Here is a 19156-nt window from a genome sequence, read left to right as displayed (position 1 = left end):
CTGTTATCTGCCTTTATATGCTGTAATTCTTGCAGATTTATACAGCTATTCCTCTGAAAAAAAAATTCTGATAAATGTAAACAAAGTGTTCTCAATTACATTCTTCTAGGAAGAAAAAGCTATCACAAGCAATTTCAACCATGGATGTTGATTCACTGGCTAGACTGTTTTACAGGCAGTGAAATCAAACCTGTTCTTTGCCCATGTTTTCTTCTGGAATCTATGTTTTTTCCCCCCTGTCTTTTGCCCTTGAAGCTGTCAATAGCTATAATGGCAGCCTCAGGGACAAAAATAGTTCAGTAGCAGAAAATTGATATTGGGGAGAATTGATGTTTATTCAATTTCTTTTTTGCTATAGTCTTGCTCTACAGTGTGTTTGATTTTCAGGAAGGAAGGAAGGAAGGAAGGAAGGAAGGAAGGAAGGAAGGAAGGAAGGAAGGAAGGAAGGAAGGAAGGAAGGAAGGAAGGAAGGAAGGAAGGAAGGAATTATGTAGTTAGACTGAAAAATCAAAATAACACCTTGGAAAGTGTCAAATGCATCCAACTTTTGTATCATGTCAAGAAAAGTGCATGGATGTGTGTCCATATATAATATAAGTCACCAAGAGTTTAACCTGTTTTAAAGGCAATTTTAATTTTTAGTTGGGGCCGTGATGGCTCAGTGGTTAAAATGCTGAGCTTACCAGGTGGAAATTGACAGCCTGAATTCAACACTCAGGTGCTGCATGACAGAGTGAACTTTCTTACTCACCTCAGCTTTTGCCAACCCAGCAGTTTGAAAGCATGTAAATGCAAGTAAAGTATCATTTTGATGAGAAGGTTACCGCATTCTGTATTTTCAGGCTGGCCACATGAGGACGGAAACATCACTCAGACAATGCAGGCTCCCTTGTCTGAGAATTGGAGATGAGCACTGTCCCCTTAAGCTGGTCACGACTGTCAAGGGACATATTAAAACCCTTTTTATATTTTTAGTGATTGTCTAATTCTCCCCATCAAGCCCCATGGGCTGCCTCATCATAACAGGGAGTGGGGTCTTCCTGGGAGGGCATGCTAGGTGTGTACACCAAGACTGTATACTGTACTCCCAACAATGTCATCTAAGGTGTGAAGTTCATCCAACTATCAAGCTAAAACAAGCAGGGTCCTATATTGGGCAGCAACAATATAAGAAGATGCTGGAAACAATGTTCAGTGCAGTGACAATAACCAAGGTATCATTTCATTCTGTAAGAGGAAAGACCAGGATAAACCACATGGAAAATGTAAAAAGCTACAGAGGTGACCTTGGTTAAATAATAAAAAAATATAACTAAGTCCAGGAAAGCCCATTAGATATAAGCATAACTACACACACAAGTAGGCATATTATACAATGTCTTTCCCTCCCCCTCCACAATTGTATCAGTAGGACAATTGTTGCAGTTACCAATAGTTTGCTTACAGTTTCCATTTAGGTGATGACTTCTCATGGAGGTAATCTCTTCAGTATAATCAGATCATTCCCACTTGAAGAGATTGTTAGGGATTTCTAAGGTACCCACAGTTGCTCAATGAGATGATAAGGTCTTTTTGGTTCAGCCCCCATTTTAACGGTGAATGGATCTAGCATATGGAATGAACAGCGACAATGTACTGGAAGAGATATCATGCTGCACTTTAGAATAGGATAGGATAGGATAGGATAGAATAAGAGTTGGAAGGGACCTTGGAGATCTTCTAGTCCAACCCCCTGCCTAGGCAGGAAAGCCTAGACCACTTCAGACACAAGGTCATCCAATCTCTTCTTAAAATCTTTCACAACCTCTGGAGGCAAGTTGTTCCACTGATTAATTGTTCTGTCAAGAAATTTCTCCTTAGTTCTAAGTTGCTTCTCTTCTTGATTAGTTTCCAACCCATTGCTTCTTGCCCTGCCGTCATGTGCTTTGGAGAATAGCTTGATTCCCTCTTCTTTATGGCAGCCCTGAGATATTGAAACACTGCTATCATGTCAGCCCTAGTCCTTCTTTTCATTAGACTAGACATGCCCAGTTCCTGCAACTGTTCTTCATATGTTTTAGCCTCCAGTCCCCTAATCATCTTTTTTGCTCTTCTCTGCATTCTTTTTAGAGTCTCAGCATCTTTTTTGCATTGTGGTGACCAAAACTGGTCACCACGATGTAGTATTCTTCTGTAGTATTCCAAGTGTGGCCTTACCAAGGCATTATAAAGTGATATTAATACTTCACATGATCTTGATTCTATCCCTCTGTTAATGCAACTTAGGATTGCATTAGCTTTTTTTTGGCAGCTGCTGCACACTGCTGGCTCATATTTAAATGGTTGTCCACTAAGACTCCAAGATTCCTCTCATAGTTACTACTATTGAGCAAGGTACCACCTATACTGTACCTGTGCATTTGGTTTTTCTTGCCTAAATGTAGAGCCTTACTTTTTTCACCATTGAATTTCATTTTGTTAGATAGCACCCAATCTAACAATAACACATTAGGATTTTGTATGCAGTTAAAATTCTTCTGGCAGCCCACTTGGAAATATATAGCTTTTGCATTTTTAGTGGTTATATAGTTAATAATCATCTATTTTGAAGTTTTTTTCCTGAACAATTGAGCACCTTCTGCTATCCTTAATTTTAACTTTTTCCAAAGCCTTTTACCATTACTAAATTAATTACTCTCTGTGTATTTATTTATTCATTTTTTCAAGACTTGCTGTTATGTTAACTCTAAGTAGCTTACAAGCACCAAAATATAAATGAATAATATAGTGACAACAATATTTTTAATGTAACCAACAATAAAATACAAACAATTACAATATGTCCTTTTAACAGTTATACCCAGCAATCAGAGCACATTGACCAATGCATCGACATTTCCATTATTCTTAAGTTTATTTTTCCTTAATGAAAAAGAAAGAAAAATAAGGAAATGAAGAATGGCAAAATGTGTTACCCATGAATGCTAACGTGTATTAAAAAGTTAGCATGCTGACAATATTTTATTTAAAATACTCAAATTGGCAGGAAATTGTTACAGCTCAGTAAGTGTAATAACTATTTTACCTCAAGGATGAATATTATTGAAGATATTTTGGGAAAACATAAGATTAATAAAAGCATAAATGTCAGAATGAGCTATGAAATGGACTGTTATAGGCATTCAAAAACAAGGTTCCTAAAACAAGGAAAAAACAAGGTTCCTTAAATGTTTGAACCTAAAAACAAGGTTCAAACATTTAATTAGAGTTATAATTATGATTGAACAAATGGCCTAACAGATGATGGATGGCTGATGAATGCTATTCAGTTAGGATCAGGCATTATTCTAAAAATACTGGAAGCAGTTTAACTGGAATTGTGTTATGTGTAGAAAGAATCATCAAAGACACAAAGTCTGACTCTAGAGCTATGAAAGGTCAAGGTTGTTCAGTTTTCCATTAATTATAGTAGTTTTGACACGTAATCTTAATTATTATGAAATTGATTTCAATAACTTCATTAACCTTGATTTAAGTTAGAAGCAGGGGTGGGATTCTACCAGTTCGCACCTATTCGCTAGAATCAGTTGTTAACATTCTAAGCAGTTCGGAGAACCAGTTGTTAGAAGAAATTACTGGCCTAATCCTGTAAGGAAGGTAGGAAGGAAACATTCTGGTGTTGCTTACAGAAACTGCCTCTCCGTTAACCCTTATTACATTCTTGGAAGGATTAGACTTCCTGTCTCAGGAACTTCTCTGGAGTTTTTTTCCCCTCCTTTGCTGGTACTTTGCTTGTGTGGAGTGACTATTCAAAGTTACAATGACACTGAAAAAAGTGACTTATGACCATTTTCACACTTACGACTGTTGCAGCATTCCCACAGTCATGAGAGGTCAGGCGAGGAGATGCGTGCCTAAATGTGAGTGATATTGAGTTGGTCACGCCCAGCCAATAACATGACCACCAAGCCACATCCACCCAGTCACATGACCATCAAGCCACACCCACCAACTAAACCATGCCCACAGAACTGGTTGTTAAAAAATTTGAATCCCACCATGGCTTGGTGGTCTTAACTAAGTTGGTTGGCTTTGTCTGGGTGTTTTACATGGCTTTACCTGAGTGCTGGCTGATGCAATCTTCCCAGGCCAGGTGGTGAGATGGGAAGAGGCCTTTGTTATGTAGAATTGTCTGCCCCAGGCCTTAATGGTCCTCCCATTAACAAAGGTGGAGGGTAAGCTTCTGGCTCTCTGAGTTTCTACTTCCCTTTTAGGGGAAATATTCTGCCCTTTTAATATTTCCTAGGATATTTCGTTTTTCTAGGAGAGAGGTGGGTGTTGTGGCTCCGGGCTTGGATTCAGCTCCTGTGATTGATATGAGTTCAAGTGAAGAGGTTATGTCAGAACAATTTGAACCAGCCTGGCTTTCTGATTGGACTGATAACCAGGATGAGGGGGTGGACATGACAAAGGACGACAGACCTGATGTATTAGAATTGTCAGGACCTTTGATCTCCTCTGGTTCTTTATCTGATCAACAGCCGGGAATGGCTGACAGGGAAGTTTTGAGAGAGTCTTCTAGTGGTGATGAGAACTTGGAAAATTTGTGGTTAAATGTAAAAAATAGAAGACGGTTGAAAAGGCAAAATCAGCTGAAGCAAATGAGAAGAGCAAGTCAGTAAATTAGCACGTTGCCTTAATGGGTATAAAAGGACACAGCTGGGCTGGTACATTTTGCCAGGAACAAAATGACTATTTGAGTGAGGACGTTACAGCAAGGAGCTCTGAGACTGGAGATTTATTGCCAGGACTGGTTTGCCGGACAGAGTAAGACTTATGCTGTGGTTTCTGCCAGCCGTTATTTATTAAGACTTTTTCACGTTTGATTTAGTTGTGAAGCGACTGCTTTCCGTTTTGTTTGTTGAATTTCGAAGGGGAGTCATAACAGGTGGGTGCTAACTTTCTAGACACCTTCATAAGGTTACTGCATAAATACTGATCAATTAGATTATCTTAAAACTGTACAACATTCTTATTTTGATCCTAACTCTTTATAGTTAAAAACAACTTTCAGGCTGTCAAAACAGCGTTTTCATCAAATTCAGTAGAGAAATTCAGTGCTTTTATATATTCCTACTCTCATAATGACTTACAACAATTGAAAGCACAACTTAAAGTTATAAAGTCTAACAATAAAATGAAACAGAAGAGATAAAGTGCCAGCATTAGAAACATTACACTTAATGTTAAAACAAAAACAGACTCTCACCAAGAAAATAAAAAGAAAACCAGAATGGTATTGAAATTATTCTTGGGCAGAATGTTTCAGGTAAACTGATAGTTGAATAAGAACCGTGAGATGGATTTGCCCTTGGAAGGAAGGAGAAAGAAATTCATAAACACTGGTATGTTTGAGAAACACTGTCCTTCAAAATGAGTAAGACACACTCGGAAAGGGTTCAGGGAAAACACTTGAGATACCTTCGATCTTTTGCTGATGTTACTATGAAAAAAATGCAGGCCCAACAATGCATTGGTAGAAATAACAAAGATCAGAATCAGGATTCAAGGCTTAGATTTTTACTGCATGGTTAATTCTATAAAAATCAATTGTTTCATTTTTAGTACAATTAATAGTTGAATGCATTTTTTAACAAAGACTAACAAAAATGTTGCAGTCTTGAACATTTTAAAAGCATCATTTTCACCCAATGCTTGTTTCAGGTTTGAATGTGGCTTCTTCCTCATCCCATTTTCCAAATCGCCAAGACTTTTGTTCACATGCACTCCACATGGAATCCCCTGTTGATGTCTGTTTCTAAAAATAAAATTTTTTGATAAAACATTTAGTTGCATATTTGTTAAAACATATATTTGTTAAATCTATATTTGTTAGTACTAAATGTTGACTTGATGGCATACAATCACTTAAACAATCAATACGTTGCACTGGTTTTCAGAAACATTCCAAGGTTACATGTTAAAACTCTGAATAATAATAGATTACTGTCAGAGATGGTATTTAGCAGGTTCTGACCGGTTCTGGAGAACTGGTAGCGAAAATTTTGAGTAGTTCGGAGAACCAAATACCACCTCTGACTGAAGATTTTACAGTATCCTTCCCTGCTACACCCACCAAGCCACGCACACAGAACCGGTAGCAAAAAAATTTGAATCCCACCACTGATTATTATTGATGTTTAGCTATAACTAGGAACATGAGTATTCTGGCCTCTGAATTATGCAAGTTATTGCGGTTTATATATGAAATATGGGATTCAGTTACCTAAAGTTTCCCAGAGTCATTGGATAAAAGATGGGCGACAAATAAATTTCATAATGATTAGAATGCAGTATGACAGGCTAACTCTGCCCACAGTCTGTAGTTCAATCCTGACCAGGTCAAGGTTGACTCGGCCTTCCATCCTTCCAAGGTCAGAAGGCCCTCAGATTATTGGGGAGGGGGGCAATATGCTGACATTGTAAACTGCTCAACTTTTCTGGATCCTATTCTCCAACCAGCATCCAGCATTTCAAAGAAGAGGGAAGGGTGCACTACACATTCTGATACAAATGGATAGTGTTAATGGCCCACCCATTTCTCCGGAACACAATGCACAATGAACTATTTGCAATCGAGGAACTTGTCACATTCATTGGAGCCAGGATATAATGGTCTGGAAAGGATGTCTTTTTCTTTCCATCAGTAGGTGGGTCAGCAGTTGAACTACGCTGGATCAGCAATCAATTTGCAATTGTGAATTAACTTCTAGGCATTAGCTTTTGTTTCTCTTCCTTGATAATTTCCAAATTATTTTAATTCTTATCACAGTTTTATCCTGTGATAAGGCAGTGACATATCAAATATACTTCCTATTTCCCCCAGAGCAACAAATCTGGGATGCATTGAGGGCTGAGAGAGAATGACTGGTCCAAAGCCACCCAGTTGCCTTCCGTGTTTAAGATGGGCCTAGAACTTATAGTTTTCTGATTTCTAAGTCAGCACTTTCATGACTACACCGAAGTGGCTCCTAATTTGAAAGCTTTAAACAAGACTTTGTAAATCTACTGGACTCCAGAGAGATGTCTATATTGTGAACCCCGATTTAAAGGATTTCATGCTTAAATTCTTTTAATATCACAGAATAACTTTTCTTCACAGGAGATAGTTGACTGATTCTGATGGGGCTCAGAAATTAACCAGGGTCAGATCTGGTTAACAATTGCATGGGAAACCTCCAGAAAATTTCATGACTGAAGGCCAATGCCAAGTTGAAAACAGTCACAGAAGAGACCAAGTACTGCCATATGTTTTGCCAAGGAAAGTGCATGAATGTATTCTGTTTTTCTCCTCTTCTGCCAATGTGCAATGAACCACTCAAAACAGGAGAGAAATTTCTAGGAGAATCCCCCTCCAAGATTTTAATCTTAAATAAAATTATATGTCATATTGCAGATTGAAAGCATAGCTACTCCCCGCATTAAGACCATTCATTTGGCAACTTTTTAAAGCTTTAGTGACACAGAAAAAGGTGACTGATGACCAGTCCTCATACTTATGACTGTAGCAATAAAAATAGCACTTAAACTTATATACCATGTCACAGTGCTTTACAGCCCTCTCTAAGCAGCTTACAAAGTCAATATATTGCCCCCAATAATCCAGGTCCTCATTTTACCGACCTTGGAAGGATGGAAAGCTGAGTCAACCTTGAGTCGGTGAGAATCGAACTGCTGGTAGTGAGCAGAATTAGCCTGCAATAGTGTATTCTAACCACTGTGGCATCATGGCTCTCTATCCTCTCTTCCTTATTTACATGGTCTCTAAGGTCAGCTACATTATTCTTTCTGTATGCCATGTAATACATTTTTGTATGAAGCAGGAATAAGCCAGACCACACAAGAGTAACATGAAATGAATTTATATAAGTTCACTTCACTGTAGCAGCATCCCCAAGTCAGGCGTCCATGTTCCAAGTGCTTGGCAGCATTTGTGATGGCTTCATGGATCATGTGAATTGCTATTTGCAAGCTTCCTAGCCAGCTTCAGATAGACAAAGTCAATGGGGAAGCCAGTGGGAAAGGTTGTAAGTCACTGTCATATGATTCTTACTCAATGACTGCATTGCTTAATGACAAAGTTTCCAATCCCAATTGTGATTGTAAATCAAGGACTACCTGTTAAATAGCAAAAGAGAGATTACAAAGAGAAAATGTAAAAGAAAGATTCAACAATAACAGAGTTGGAAAGGGATCTTGGAGATCATCTAGTCCAATCTCCTGCTCATGCGGGAGACCTTATACCATTACAGACAAGCAGCTGTTCAGTTTCTTCTTAAAAGCCTCCAGATGGAGTGTTAGGAATATAAGTCACCTAACAGGTATTTGGGTTAGAAATATATAAACCAGGATAAACATTTTAGTACTATATCTTTAAGGGAATGCAAGAGCATGCAATTGGGTGTGGTTTCTCAAACAACCATAAGAGGGAGCCAGAAACCTGGGTTGTTTAGTCCGAGTCTCAGAAGAGAGTGTGAGTGTATCTCTGTTTCCTTCTGTTGGAAAGTATTGCCGTTGCTCCATTTCTTCTAAATTGACTGATATTACTGGATTTAATGTAAGTCTGATACTGAACTGTTTTTGACACTGGAATTTGATATTTGGATTATCCCTGGATGAAAACTGACTGATTTTACCTGTGAATGACTTTGGACTGCTTATCTTGGACTTTGCTTAAATCTTTCTGGAAGTAAAAACCTACATTTACTGTACAGTGTATCTGTGCACTGTGTGTGTATTATTCAAACACTTCTCTCAAATACGTCTCCCTGTATGCGCTCATTCTCCTAACGGGGAATTACCTCAACATGGAGCACCCAAAACTTCTGAAGGCAAGCTGTTCCACTGGTTAATTGTTCTCACGGTTAGAAAATTTCTCTTTTGTTCTAGGGTGCTTCTCTCTTTTGTTAGTTTCCATCCATTGTTTCTTGTCTAGCCTTTGGAAAATTGGTTGACCCCCTCTTCTTTGTTGAAGCAAAGAAAAACTAAACTAAAACATCGGCTAATGCTTGGAATGCTTCTCTAACCAATTCTTGCTTGTAAAAAATGTATAATCTTCATAGTTTGCAGAAGACAAAAGCAAACCTGTGCCAAACTCTGCTATCTGGCACAGATTTTTTTTCTTATAGTATTTCCCTTTTTTGGATACATTTCTCTGGCTCTATAGATTCCTTGAAATCTTGCCGATACTGTCATTTCCATGAATATTTTAGTATTTTTTAGTATTTATTTGATTTGTCAATCGCTTACAAGATACAGGTACAAGAATAAATGCAGTTTTGAATACATGAGATAGATACTTATAAGAAAAAGAAAAAAAACAATAGGACAGGGACGGTAGGCACGATTGGTGTTCTTATGCACACCCCCTACAGGCCTCTTAGGAAGGGGGTGAGGTCAATAGTAGTCAGTCTAAGGTTAAAGTTTTTGGGGTTTGGGGAAGAAACCACAAAGACAGGTAGAGTATTCCAAACATTGACCACTCTGTTGCTGAAGTTGTATTTTCTGCAGTCAAGTTTGGTGTGGTTAACCTTGAGTTTATGCTCTTGTATTGTTATGATTAAAGCTGAAGTATTCATTTGCAGGTAGGACATTGCAATGTATGATTTTATATACCATGTTTAGATCAGACCGAAGACAGCGTAGTTCTAGGTTTTCTAGGTCTAGAGTTTCAAGTCTGGTGGCATAAGGTATTCTGCAATGAGTAGAGGAGTGGAGAACTCTTCTTGTGAAATATTTCTGGACTTTTTCAATTGTGTTATCAGATACATGATATGGGTTCCAGACAGATGAGCTGTATTCAAGCATAGGTCTAGCAAAAGTTTTGTATGCTCTACTTAGTAGTGTGATATTACCAGAGAAGAAGCTACGTAGGATTAGATTAACAACACTTAATGCCTTTTTGGCTATGTAGTTACAGTGGGCTCTAGCACTTAGATCATTTGAAATGAGTACTCCAAGGTCCTTGGCAGAGTTTGGATCCTCAACAAGGTCTTGACTATTTAGCTTGTATTTTATTTTCTGATTTCTCTTTTTTTTTTTGCCAATACGTAAGGCAGAGCATTTATTTGTTGAGATTTGAAGTTGCCATTTGATTGACCATTCTGATACATAGTCAAGGTCTTTTTGGAGGGTAGTAGTATTGTCTGTGGTGTTGAATCGCTTTACATTATCAGCGAAGAGAACGCAGTTGCTCTTAATATGATCACAGTGGTCATTTATGTAGAGTATGAAGAGAGTTGGTCCTAGAACACTGCCTTGGGGGACACCACTAGGCTGGGGTCTCCCTTTTTGAAGATGGGGATGACCATGGCTTGTGACCATAGTTTTTGCGAGGAGCTGGTCCTGAAAGATTTTTCAAAGATTATGCTTAGAGGTTTGGCTATGGCAGTAGATAGCTTTTTAAAGAAGTAGGCACATATTCCATCCGGTCCAATAGATAGGGATGGTTTTAGATTGCACAGTGCTTTTTCAACATTATCTTCTGTAAAATTGATATGTATTAGATCATTGTAGTTGTCTGTGATTCATTTAGGAAGTACTGAGCTTGATCCATTGCTGTTTACAAATATTGAGCCAAAGAATGTGTTAAAGAGATAATAATAATAATAATAATAATAATAATAATAATAATAATAATAATAATAATAATAATAGTTAAACTCCATGCATTTGGTATGAATAGTTAATGTAAGGATTTCTGTAGAGCAAGGCTGTGTGATAGCATTAAAAACTTATTTTAACTGAATGTCATTCAAAAGTAAATAAGTAGCTGGTATGTTGAAAATGCTCCACACTATCTTAACTACTTCTGATCATATGGTCCCTGTATTAATCAATTTGAAGGATCCTTGATGTTCTCTGAGCTCCAGGGACCCCTGAGCTATGAATAATTCTTTTCTATCAATTAAATCAATTTCTCCTTTATCAAATGTTACATTTCTGCACAATTCCTATCAGAATCAACCTCTCTTTGAGGATATTTGCCCCTCTCTCCAGCTTAGCCATCACTGTTATAAGATAGGCCACCATATAAGTTTTCTAAATAAATATATTTAAAAAATACAAATCCAATAATCCCATATTTAGACCTATCTGTAGATTTCAAAAAAATTCAGAAGTGTGAGGACTCATCTAATCTCTGAGGAAATGTTGCTGTTATTACTAATAAAAATAAATATTTTCAAACTTCCTCTGTGGTTCAATGCATTTTGACTTTCAGTTTTCAGCATTCTTTAATAAAAACATAATAGTGAGATAATATAGTTGTCATGGGAACTAAATACTTTAATTAGACTCTTCTTCCAGATTTCTAACAAAAACTCAAATACTGGAAACAGCAATGCAAGAACACTGATGTAATTTTTCTAAAAGTTTTTTTTTATTTGTTTTGTTTTTTTAAATTAACTAAAATGTTCTGGGCCCAGAGAAAATAGGATAGAATGTTTGGATTAGCAGTAATTGTTGACATAAGGAAAATGTATTTCTGGAAACAGAATTTGAATGTTAAATTACTGCTTGTGTGTGCTGACTATCTAAAACTTGTACAACTGAATGGTTTATAATGTAGCAGACATATACACATATCAGTGCACAAAAAATACTTGGTAGATGCACACTGAAAGACAGTATCAGAATAGATGGAAAGACTGTCGTTTGGTATTCCATTAAAAAAATTAAGGCATTAATCATTGTTTTTCAACGTGCCATTTAAATGGGAAGCTTGTTGCTGCTAAAATATTATTACTCTGAAAAGGCATCAAAAACAAAGTTGTAAGCTTTGTTTCTGATAGTACAAATCCTCACTAGGTAACAGGCTGGATGTTTCATTTAAATGTGTGTGAATTTCAAGATACTTTAGAGACAGTGCTAATTTGCAAGCCAGGATTGGGTGCAGATACAGCTTTCTGTCTTCTAGAAACAAGATGAACGTCAGGTGGAATTATACAGTCACATTTGTAGTTAGACACCAGGCATAGTAGTCTTAATTAAAGATGCAGCGAGAACAGGAGTGTCAGGATAACACACTGATAATGTGAAATATACAACTGAAAAGAGTGCAAACCATTAATTATTACTGTATTCCACTTAACATTCGCGGCACAGATTTCCTATTATGAAACAGCATTTCACACCCAGTTCTATGAACATGTCTATAGTACTTTGAAGAAAGTCACACTGAATTTAATCAGTCTTATTTCTATATAAGTTGTGTATATAAAATTGCAGTCATGTGTGGAATGAGTGGAGTTTATTAACTGATACATACGCACAGGTTTGGATGATAAAATTTGTCACAATGGCTGTTTACTTATGACTGGGTAAAGCTGAATAGACCCAGAGAGAGAGCTGAATGTTTTATAACATTATTGCCTCGTGGTGCAACAGGAACAATCTGGAACTGAACACACTCAAAAATGTAGAAATGGTGGTAGACTTTAGGAAAAACCCTTCTATATTACTACCTCTTACAATACTAGACAACACAGTATCAACAGTAGAGACCTTCAAATTTCTAGGTTCTACTATATCACATGACCTAAAATGGACACCTAACATCAAAAATGTCATCAAAAAAGCACAGCAAAGAATGTTCTTTCTGTGTCAACTCATAAAACTCAAATGGCCCAAGGAGCTGCTGATCCAGTTCTACAGAGGAATGATTGAGTCTGTCATCTGCACCTCTATAACTGTCTGGTTTGATTCTGCAACCCAACAAGACAGACACAGACTTCAGAGGATAATTAGGACTGCAGAAAAAAAACAATTACTACCCACCTGCCTTCGATTGAAGACCTCTATACTGCATGAGTCAAAAAGAGGGCTGTGAAAATATCTACAGACCCCTCACATCCTGGACATGAACTGTTTCAACTCCTTCCCTCAAAATGACGCTATAGAGCATTGCACTTGAGAACAACTGGACCCAAAGACATTTTTTCCCCGAATGCCATCATTCTGCTAAACAAATAATTCCCTCAACACTGTTCAACTATTTACAAAGTCTGCACTACTATTACTATTGATCTTCTCATCACTCCTTATCACCCATCCCCTCCCACTTGTGATTGTATGACTGTAACTTTGTCGTTTGTATCCTTATGATTTCTATTGACTGTTTCCTTGTATGATTTGATTGCTTATTGTACCCTATGACTATTATTAACTGTTGTACATTATGATTCTTGACTCTTGATGAATTGTATCTTTTCTTTTATGTACACTGAGAGCATTTGCACCAAGACAAATTCCTTGTATGTCCAATCACACTTGGCCAATAAAGAATTCTAATTCTATAAGATATGGGATAGAATATATCTGAAGCAGGGGTGGCCAGTTGCTTAGCAAGTGTTTTTGGCCAGTTTCCAAGGCCTGGGAAGCCCTGAACAGGGCAGAGCAAGGCCTGGGCAGGTGGCCATGTGACTGGCAAACCAAATGTAAGTGGTTCTCGTTTAATGACCAGTTGCTTAGCAAGTGTTTTTTGCCAGATTCCAAGGCCTGGGGAGCCCTGGAGGTAGGACTACCTGTAATGCATTAGCATTATAATATATTAACCTTATATAACTTAATAATAACATTGTGGGGTTTTTTTTTAATAATAATAAAATACCACAATATTTCTGTCTTCAACTATATCACTTCAAAGCAATTCAGGAATTAAAATATATATATAGACGTAGGATTAAAGCTAGCTGTATTTTTCTTAGAACTCTGAAGCCCAGTTTTACCCAGAAACAAATTTACACTGCAATTCTTTGTCCATTTGATGTAGCAGCAGTAAATCCCATGAACACTCAATGTTATTTCTGAGAAAAAGTTCAGGTGCCTAATAAAGAATTGTGGTTTTGATGGTTACATAACACCCTAAATTATACTTTAAGCAGCACACATTGGTGAAAGCTTTTAAAGCAGACATATACTGCCGTTCGTTCACTCTAAATCACTTCTGGTGGAATACCAAACCTTTATATACAGTAGTAATTAATTAATTAATTAAGTAAGTAAGTAATTAAGTAATTAATACTGATAATACACTTTATTAATACACTTAATGACCATAATTGGGACCAGCAATTCCATCACTAAGTAATGCAGTTTTTAAATGTCATATCAGGGAGTGTTCCACTTAGCAATCACATTTCCAGCAATCTCAGTTGTTGCTGCTGAGTGAATTCCATGCAATCATTAGGCAAGGACACACACACAGACAGACAGACAGACAGACACACACACACACACACACAAAACCTGGATATAAACTATTCTTGGAAGAAGATAATAAACTGCTTCCAGTGCCCTCATCTATTCCCACCTCCCTGCCCCTTGATCCCAGCTGCCTACCATCACCAATCCCTGCCTACTGTGGCATCCACTGCATGGCACATCACTTCTGCGCCATGAGGCTTTGCATCAGTGCATCCAGGGATTCTCTTACATTCTTCCCAGGACCTCCATTTGTGCCGCACCCAGAGCTTCTGTACACATATTTGCCAGGTCACGGTTAGAGAAATCTTCCTTTTTCAAACTGGCTGTCATGCCCCTGGTGGAGACTGACTCCGAGGGAGAGAAGGAACAGCCAACAGAGAGTGGAAGTGGGACTCCAGAGGTTATGGAGGAGGCTGGGGAAGGGCAGAGGCCAGCTGAGAAGTCAGAGGAGGACCCATCCCCATCCCCTATCCATCCTAGGGCAAGCAAGGAGGAGAGGATAAGGGAGAGATGTGGTCTACTTGGGAGGAGAGGGCCTTGATCCTCTCCATAGGCTACAGGTGTGAGAACTGCATAAGAGTTTGGACCTGCATTCTGTCAAATGCTGGAGACAAAGCGTGTTTTATTTTGGTTTGAGGTTATCTTGGTTGGCGTCCTTTCAACAGACTGTGCCTTATTATCTCCTTGAATTTGGTAAATACTTCTCCTGTTCCGTTGTGTAAATTTCATCATTGTAGTTTGTTGGCTTTTTATTTTCACCTCTATCTGCTCATTAAATACGGACTGTATTGCTTTCTTTTGAAGACTATTTTTGAGTACTTTTTATCTCCAACTGAAATTATTGAACAGTGGGGCCAAGTTGAAAGCATTAAAGGACATTTATTTACATTTTGGATTTTGTTACATTTGGGTTACACTCTGGGTCATCACACTGGTCTTCTTTCGCAAAAGAAGGTCCTGGCTGGCATGCAAATGAAGCAGAAGTTGTAAACGGGGTGGGATTCTGCAGGTTTGCACTTATTCACTGGAATCGGTTGTGAACATTCTAAGCAGTTCGGAGAACCATTTTTTAGAAGAAATTATTGGTCTAATCCGGTAAGGAAGGCAGGAAGGAAACATTCTGGTGTTGCTTACAGAAACTGCCTCTCCGTGAACCCTTATTACATTCTTGGCAGGACTAGACTTCTTGTCTCAGGAACTTTTCTAGAGTTGGGGTTTGTTTGTTTTTTTGGTACCTTGCTTGTGTGGAGTGATCATTCAAAGTTACAATGCCACTGAAAAAAGTGATTTATGACCCCTTTTCACACTTACGACTGTTGCAGCATCCCCACAGTCATGAGAGGCTAGGCGAGGAGATGCGTGCCTCGATGTGAGTGATGTTGAGTTGGCTACACCCAGCCAGTCACATGACCACTAAGACACCCTACCAACTAAGCCACGCCCACAGAACCAGTTATTAAAATTTTTTGAATCCCACCCCTGGTTGCATTCAGCAGGTTCAGACCAGTTCTGGAGAACCAGTAGCAAAAATTTCGAATAGTTTGGGGAACTGGCAAATACCACCTCTGACTGCCCTGCCCCCATCTACTCTCTGTCTCCTGAGTCCCAGCTGATTGGCTGGGTCTTCTTTTGTTGTCCTGCACAGGAGAACGGAGCTGGAAAGCAGGTTAGTGTGGTGGGGAAGGAATGGAGATTTTACAGTATCCTTCCCCTGCCACACCCACCAAGCCACACCATGCCCACCAAGCCATGCCCACAGAACCAGTAGTAAAAAAAAATTGAATCCCACCATTGAAATGAAGGCCCTGGGTGGGACACCAAAGTCATGGCCAGGACGTGAGAGGAGTTCCTGCTTCAAAAGTAGGAAGCATGATAGAAATCTTGGCTTATACAGCAGCAGTGCGTGATGTTGTGTGACAGAGGCACCTGGTAGCAGTAGGTAGACAGACATCCAAAGACAAAATGTGGGTTGGTCCGAGTGGGCCTGAATTTTGTTCACCAAACTGGGAGGTGGGGGGCACTAATCGTGGTCAGAACTTTAAGGACAGGTTGTAAGTCTTTCATTTAGCACCGTCATACATTTATGGTCAATGAAAGAATGATTCCTAAGTAAGGACTACCTATAGTTATATGTATTGTAGAAACATTTACCCAGTTATTCTGAACAGTATCCAACAGCAAATAAGCCGCCAGAGCTACACTAATAAAACGGAAGGCAGTGCAAGTATATCCAGGGTGGCTTTTTAAAATGTCACGATAATCAGATGCTTCCAGATGTTCTAATAACAGCTTAGTTGAAGATTCTAACTTTTTAAGCCTTCAATGATCTGTGCATACCATATGGAACAGCCTAACCCAGTATGCCTAAATCTGTGAAGACAAACCACCACCACCCGACTCCTCTATGTCAGAAAAATAACTAGTCTCATGCAGCAAAATCAGCCATATCTTGCGGCCCTTTAAAAATATAATTATTATCCCCAGATCTTTCATGGGTACAAATAAAGTGAACTGTAGTCTTGATAGTGCCATGAGCCTCCAGGTCCTCTATCAAAATTACAATAGAACAATTTTTTGTGTGTGATGGTTCGCTTTTCCTACTGCTTCCTATCAGTCAATTGAAATCAAATGAGCAGTGTGGGAGGAAAAAAATGTAATGATTACCCTTAATTTTGTGTTATCAAATTACACATAGAATATTGTAGCGAGGTCTGGACACCACATTTTATGAAGAATTTTGACATAGTTTATCATGTCCTGTCTGAGGAGACTTAATAAAGATCACAATTAACAGCTGAAGTCTGTTAATTATTGAAAAATTAGTGTTTTTCAAACTTTTTTGTTTTTTAAACGTTTATTTATTCAAAGTTTCAAAGAATTTAAAAAAGAGAAACAAATTCTCACATTTTACAGCGATATCATAGCAGTGTTCATGTCCTTTAGTAACAATTAAGTTCATTTGCCATAAGTGTGTCTATAGCTAATTTACTAATTCCTTACTTGTTATCTTACTATTAAAATACAATACTTATCTATCTATATTACTTTACATATATACACATATTTGTCATATTTCACATTCTTCTTTACAATTTCATTGGTCATTTTTACAAAGCATTTTGACTCCACTTCTTTTTTAACCAGTTATATCACATATTCCAGATTGTAAAATATTCTTCTTCCCTGTTTTGAAATTAAACATAGTTTTTCAAACTTCTTCTAAGTTTGAAAACACACTAATCCACATCAAGCTTGGGAGATTTCTTGTTCTGTAGATAGAATACAGAACATAGAACGGAGTTGGAAGGGATTTTGGAGGTCATCTAATCCAACTCCCTGCACAAGCAGGAGAGGCTATATCAGAGATGGCTAACATTTTCGGCATTAAAGTGTTGTCAGCATGTGTGCCTGCACCCATAATGCAATGCGCGTGTGATTCCTCCCACTCCCCGCACATGTGTGCATGACCCTCTGTGCCATGTGCCTCTGCATATGCATGCATGACCCCGATGCATGCACCCCACCGCCTGCACATGTGCGTGCATTTCCCCATACGCATGTGCATCAGATACCCAACAATCCTCTGGCTGGCCGTGGGCACGCGCATGCACAATGGATCAGTTGCGGGCGATGGCTCACATGTCGGCAGAAATGGCTCTGCATGCCACTTCCGGCACACATGCCATAGGTTCTCTCCATCACGGGACTATACCATACAGTAGCAGAATGGTGAAACATTAGCTGTTAGTTTTTAAATCTGGAAAAAAAACCTGACACTCTACTGACATTTCCTTGACTTTAATGATTGAAACTGACATTCTGCCAAAGTTCTCCTTAAACTCCAAGTGTCAGGAAGGACTGCAAAATGGTATTGTCAGGCCCCCAAACCAAGAAAAAACATGTGGTGACTCTTCCAAGCTGAGTTATTTTATTGTTTCACTCTATAAATAAAATCTTGCCAGTTTATTTATGTCTAGAATATACTCTTTAAACGATTAGTGAGGGGCTGTCTTTACCCTCTTTCTTTGGCATATTGAAAATTAATTTAAAGTTAAGTTAAAGTATTTTATATAAATATAAAAAACAATAAAGACCTGGATTGAATTGCACTTTACACCTATGGAATGCATTCCAATCCATTTTTTTTTCTCTCTCTTCATCGTTCCTCAAAAGACAGGCCTACAAATCATAAAATCATGAGTGCTTGCTTTCCTTGAATGGATGGTACTGGAAGCTGGAAATCCTGCTATCGGGCAGGACCTATTAGACTGCAGTCTGGACAAAACACTTGGCCAAAGTGGAAGAAGAGATTCAAATACAGACAAATGCTTCTTAAATTGGTTTCTTTTCTATTACCTTATGCATATAAAACAAGCGGCTGAAAGTGTGAAAGATCCTTAAGTTATACCAAAAAATTGATATAGACTGGGATAGGAATTTTGTCCAAGTTCTATTAAATGAATAAATATTTCTATTTTAACACCAATTTGAAGGCACCATCAGGAAGAATAAATAAATCCACAAGCATTCCAACAATAAAAGAAAAATAATAACATCAGAAGCTTTTTTCACAGCAAAAGAATTGGGTGGCAGATTTCAATACAACCTTACCACAATGCACATTACGGCAACTATTTATGCACCCTCGTTTGTTCTTTGTTATGGAAATGAATCTATATTCTTCCGAAATATACTAATAAGTGAAAATCCTTCCCACAGTACATCTACTTAGATCTGCTTGCTCTTGGTTTTTGTTTTGTTTTGTTTGTTTTTAAACTAACTTCTTTGGGAGGATGGGAGCAAATTTTACTTAGTATCAAAGTCAGTGGTTTTATTAATCAAACAGCGTGAGCAATAGGGATAGTATGTAATTGTAACTTTTAAGAATTTGCCAACTGAAGAAGTAGGGAAG

Source organism: Pseudonaja textilis, chromosome 5 (assembly GCF_049901715.1).
Source record: "Pseudonaja textilis isolate UNSWEBS1 chromosome 5, rPseTex1.2, whole genome shotgun sequence".
NCBI classification, from domain to species: domain Eukaryota; kingdom Metazoa; phylum Chordata; class Lepidosauria; order Squamata; family Elapidae; genus Pseudonaja; species Pseudonaja textilis.
The sequence above is the reverse complement of the archived record's forward strand: the minus strand, read 5'-3'. Positions refer to the sequence as shown.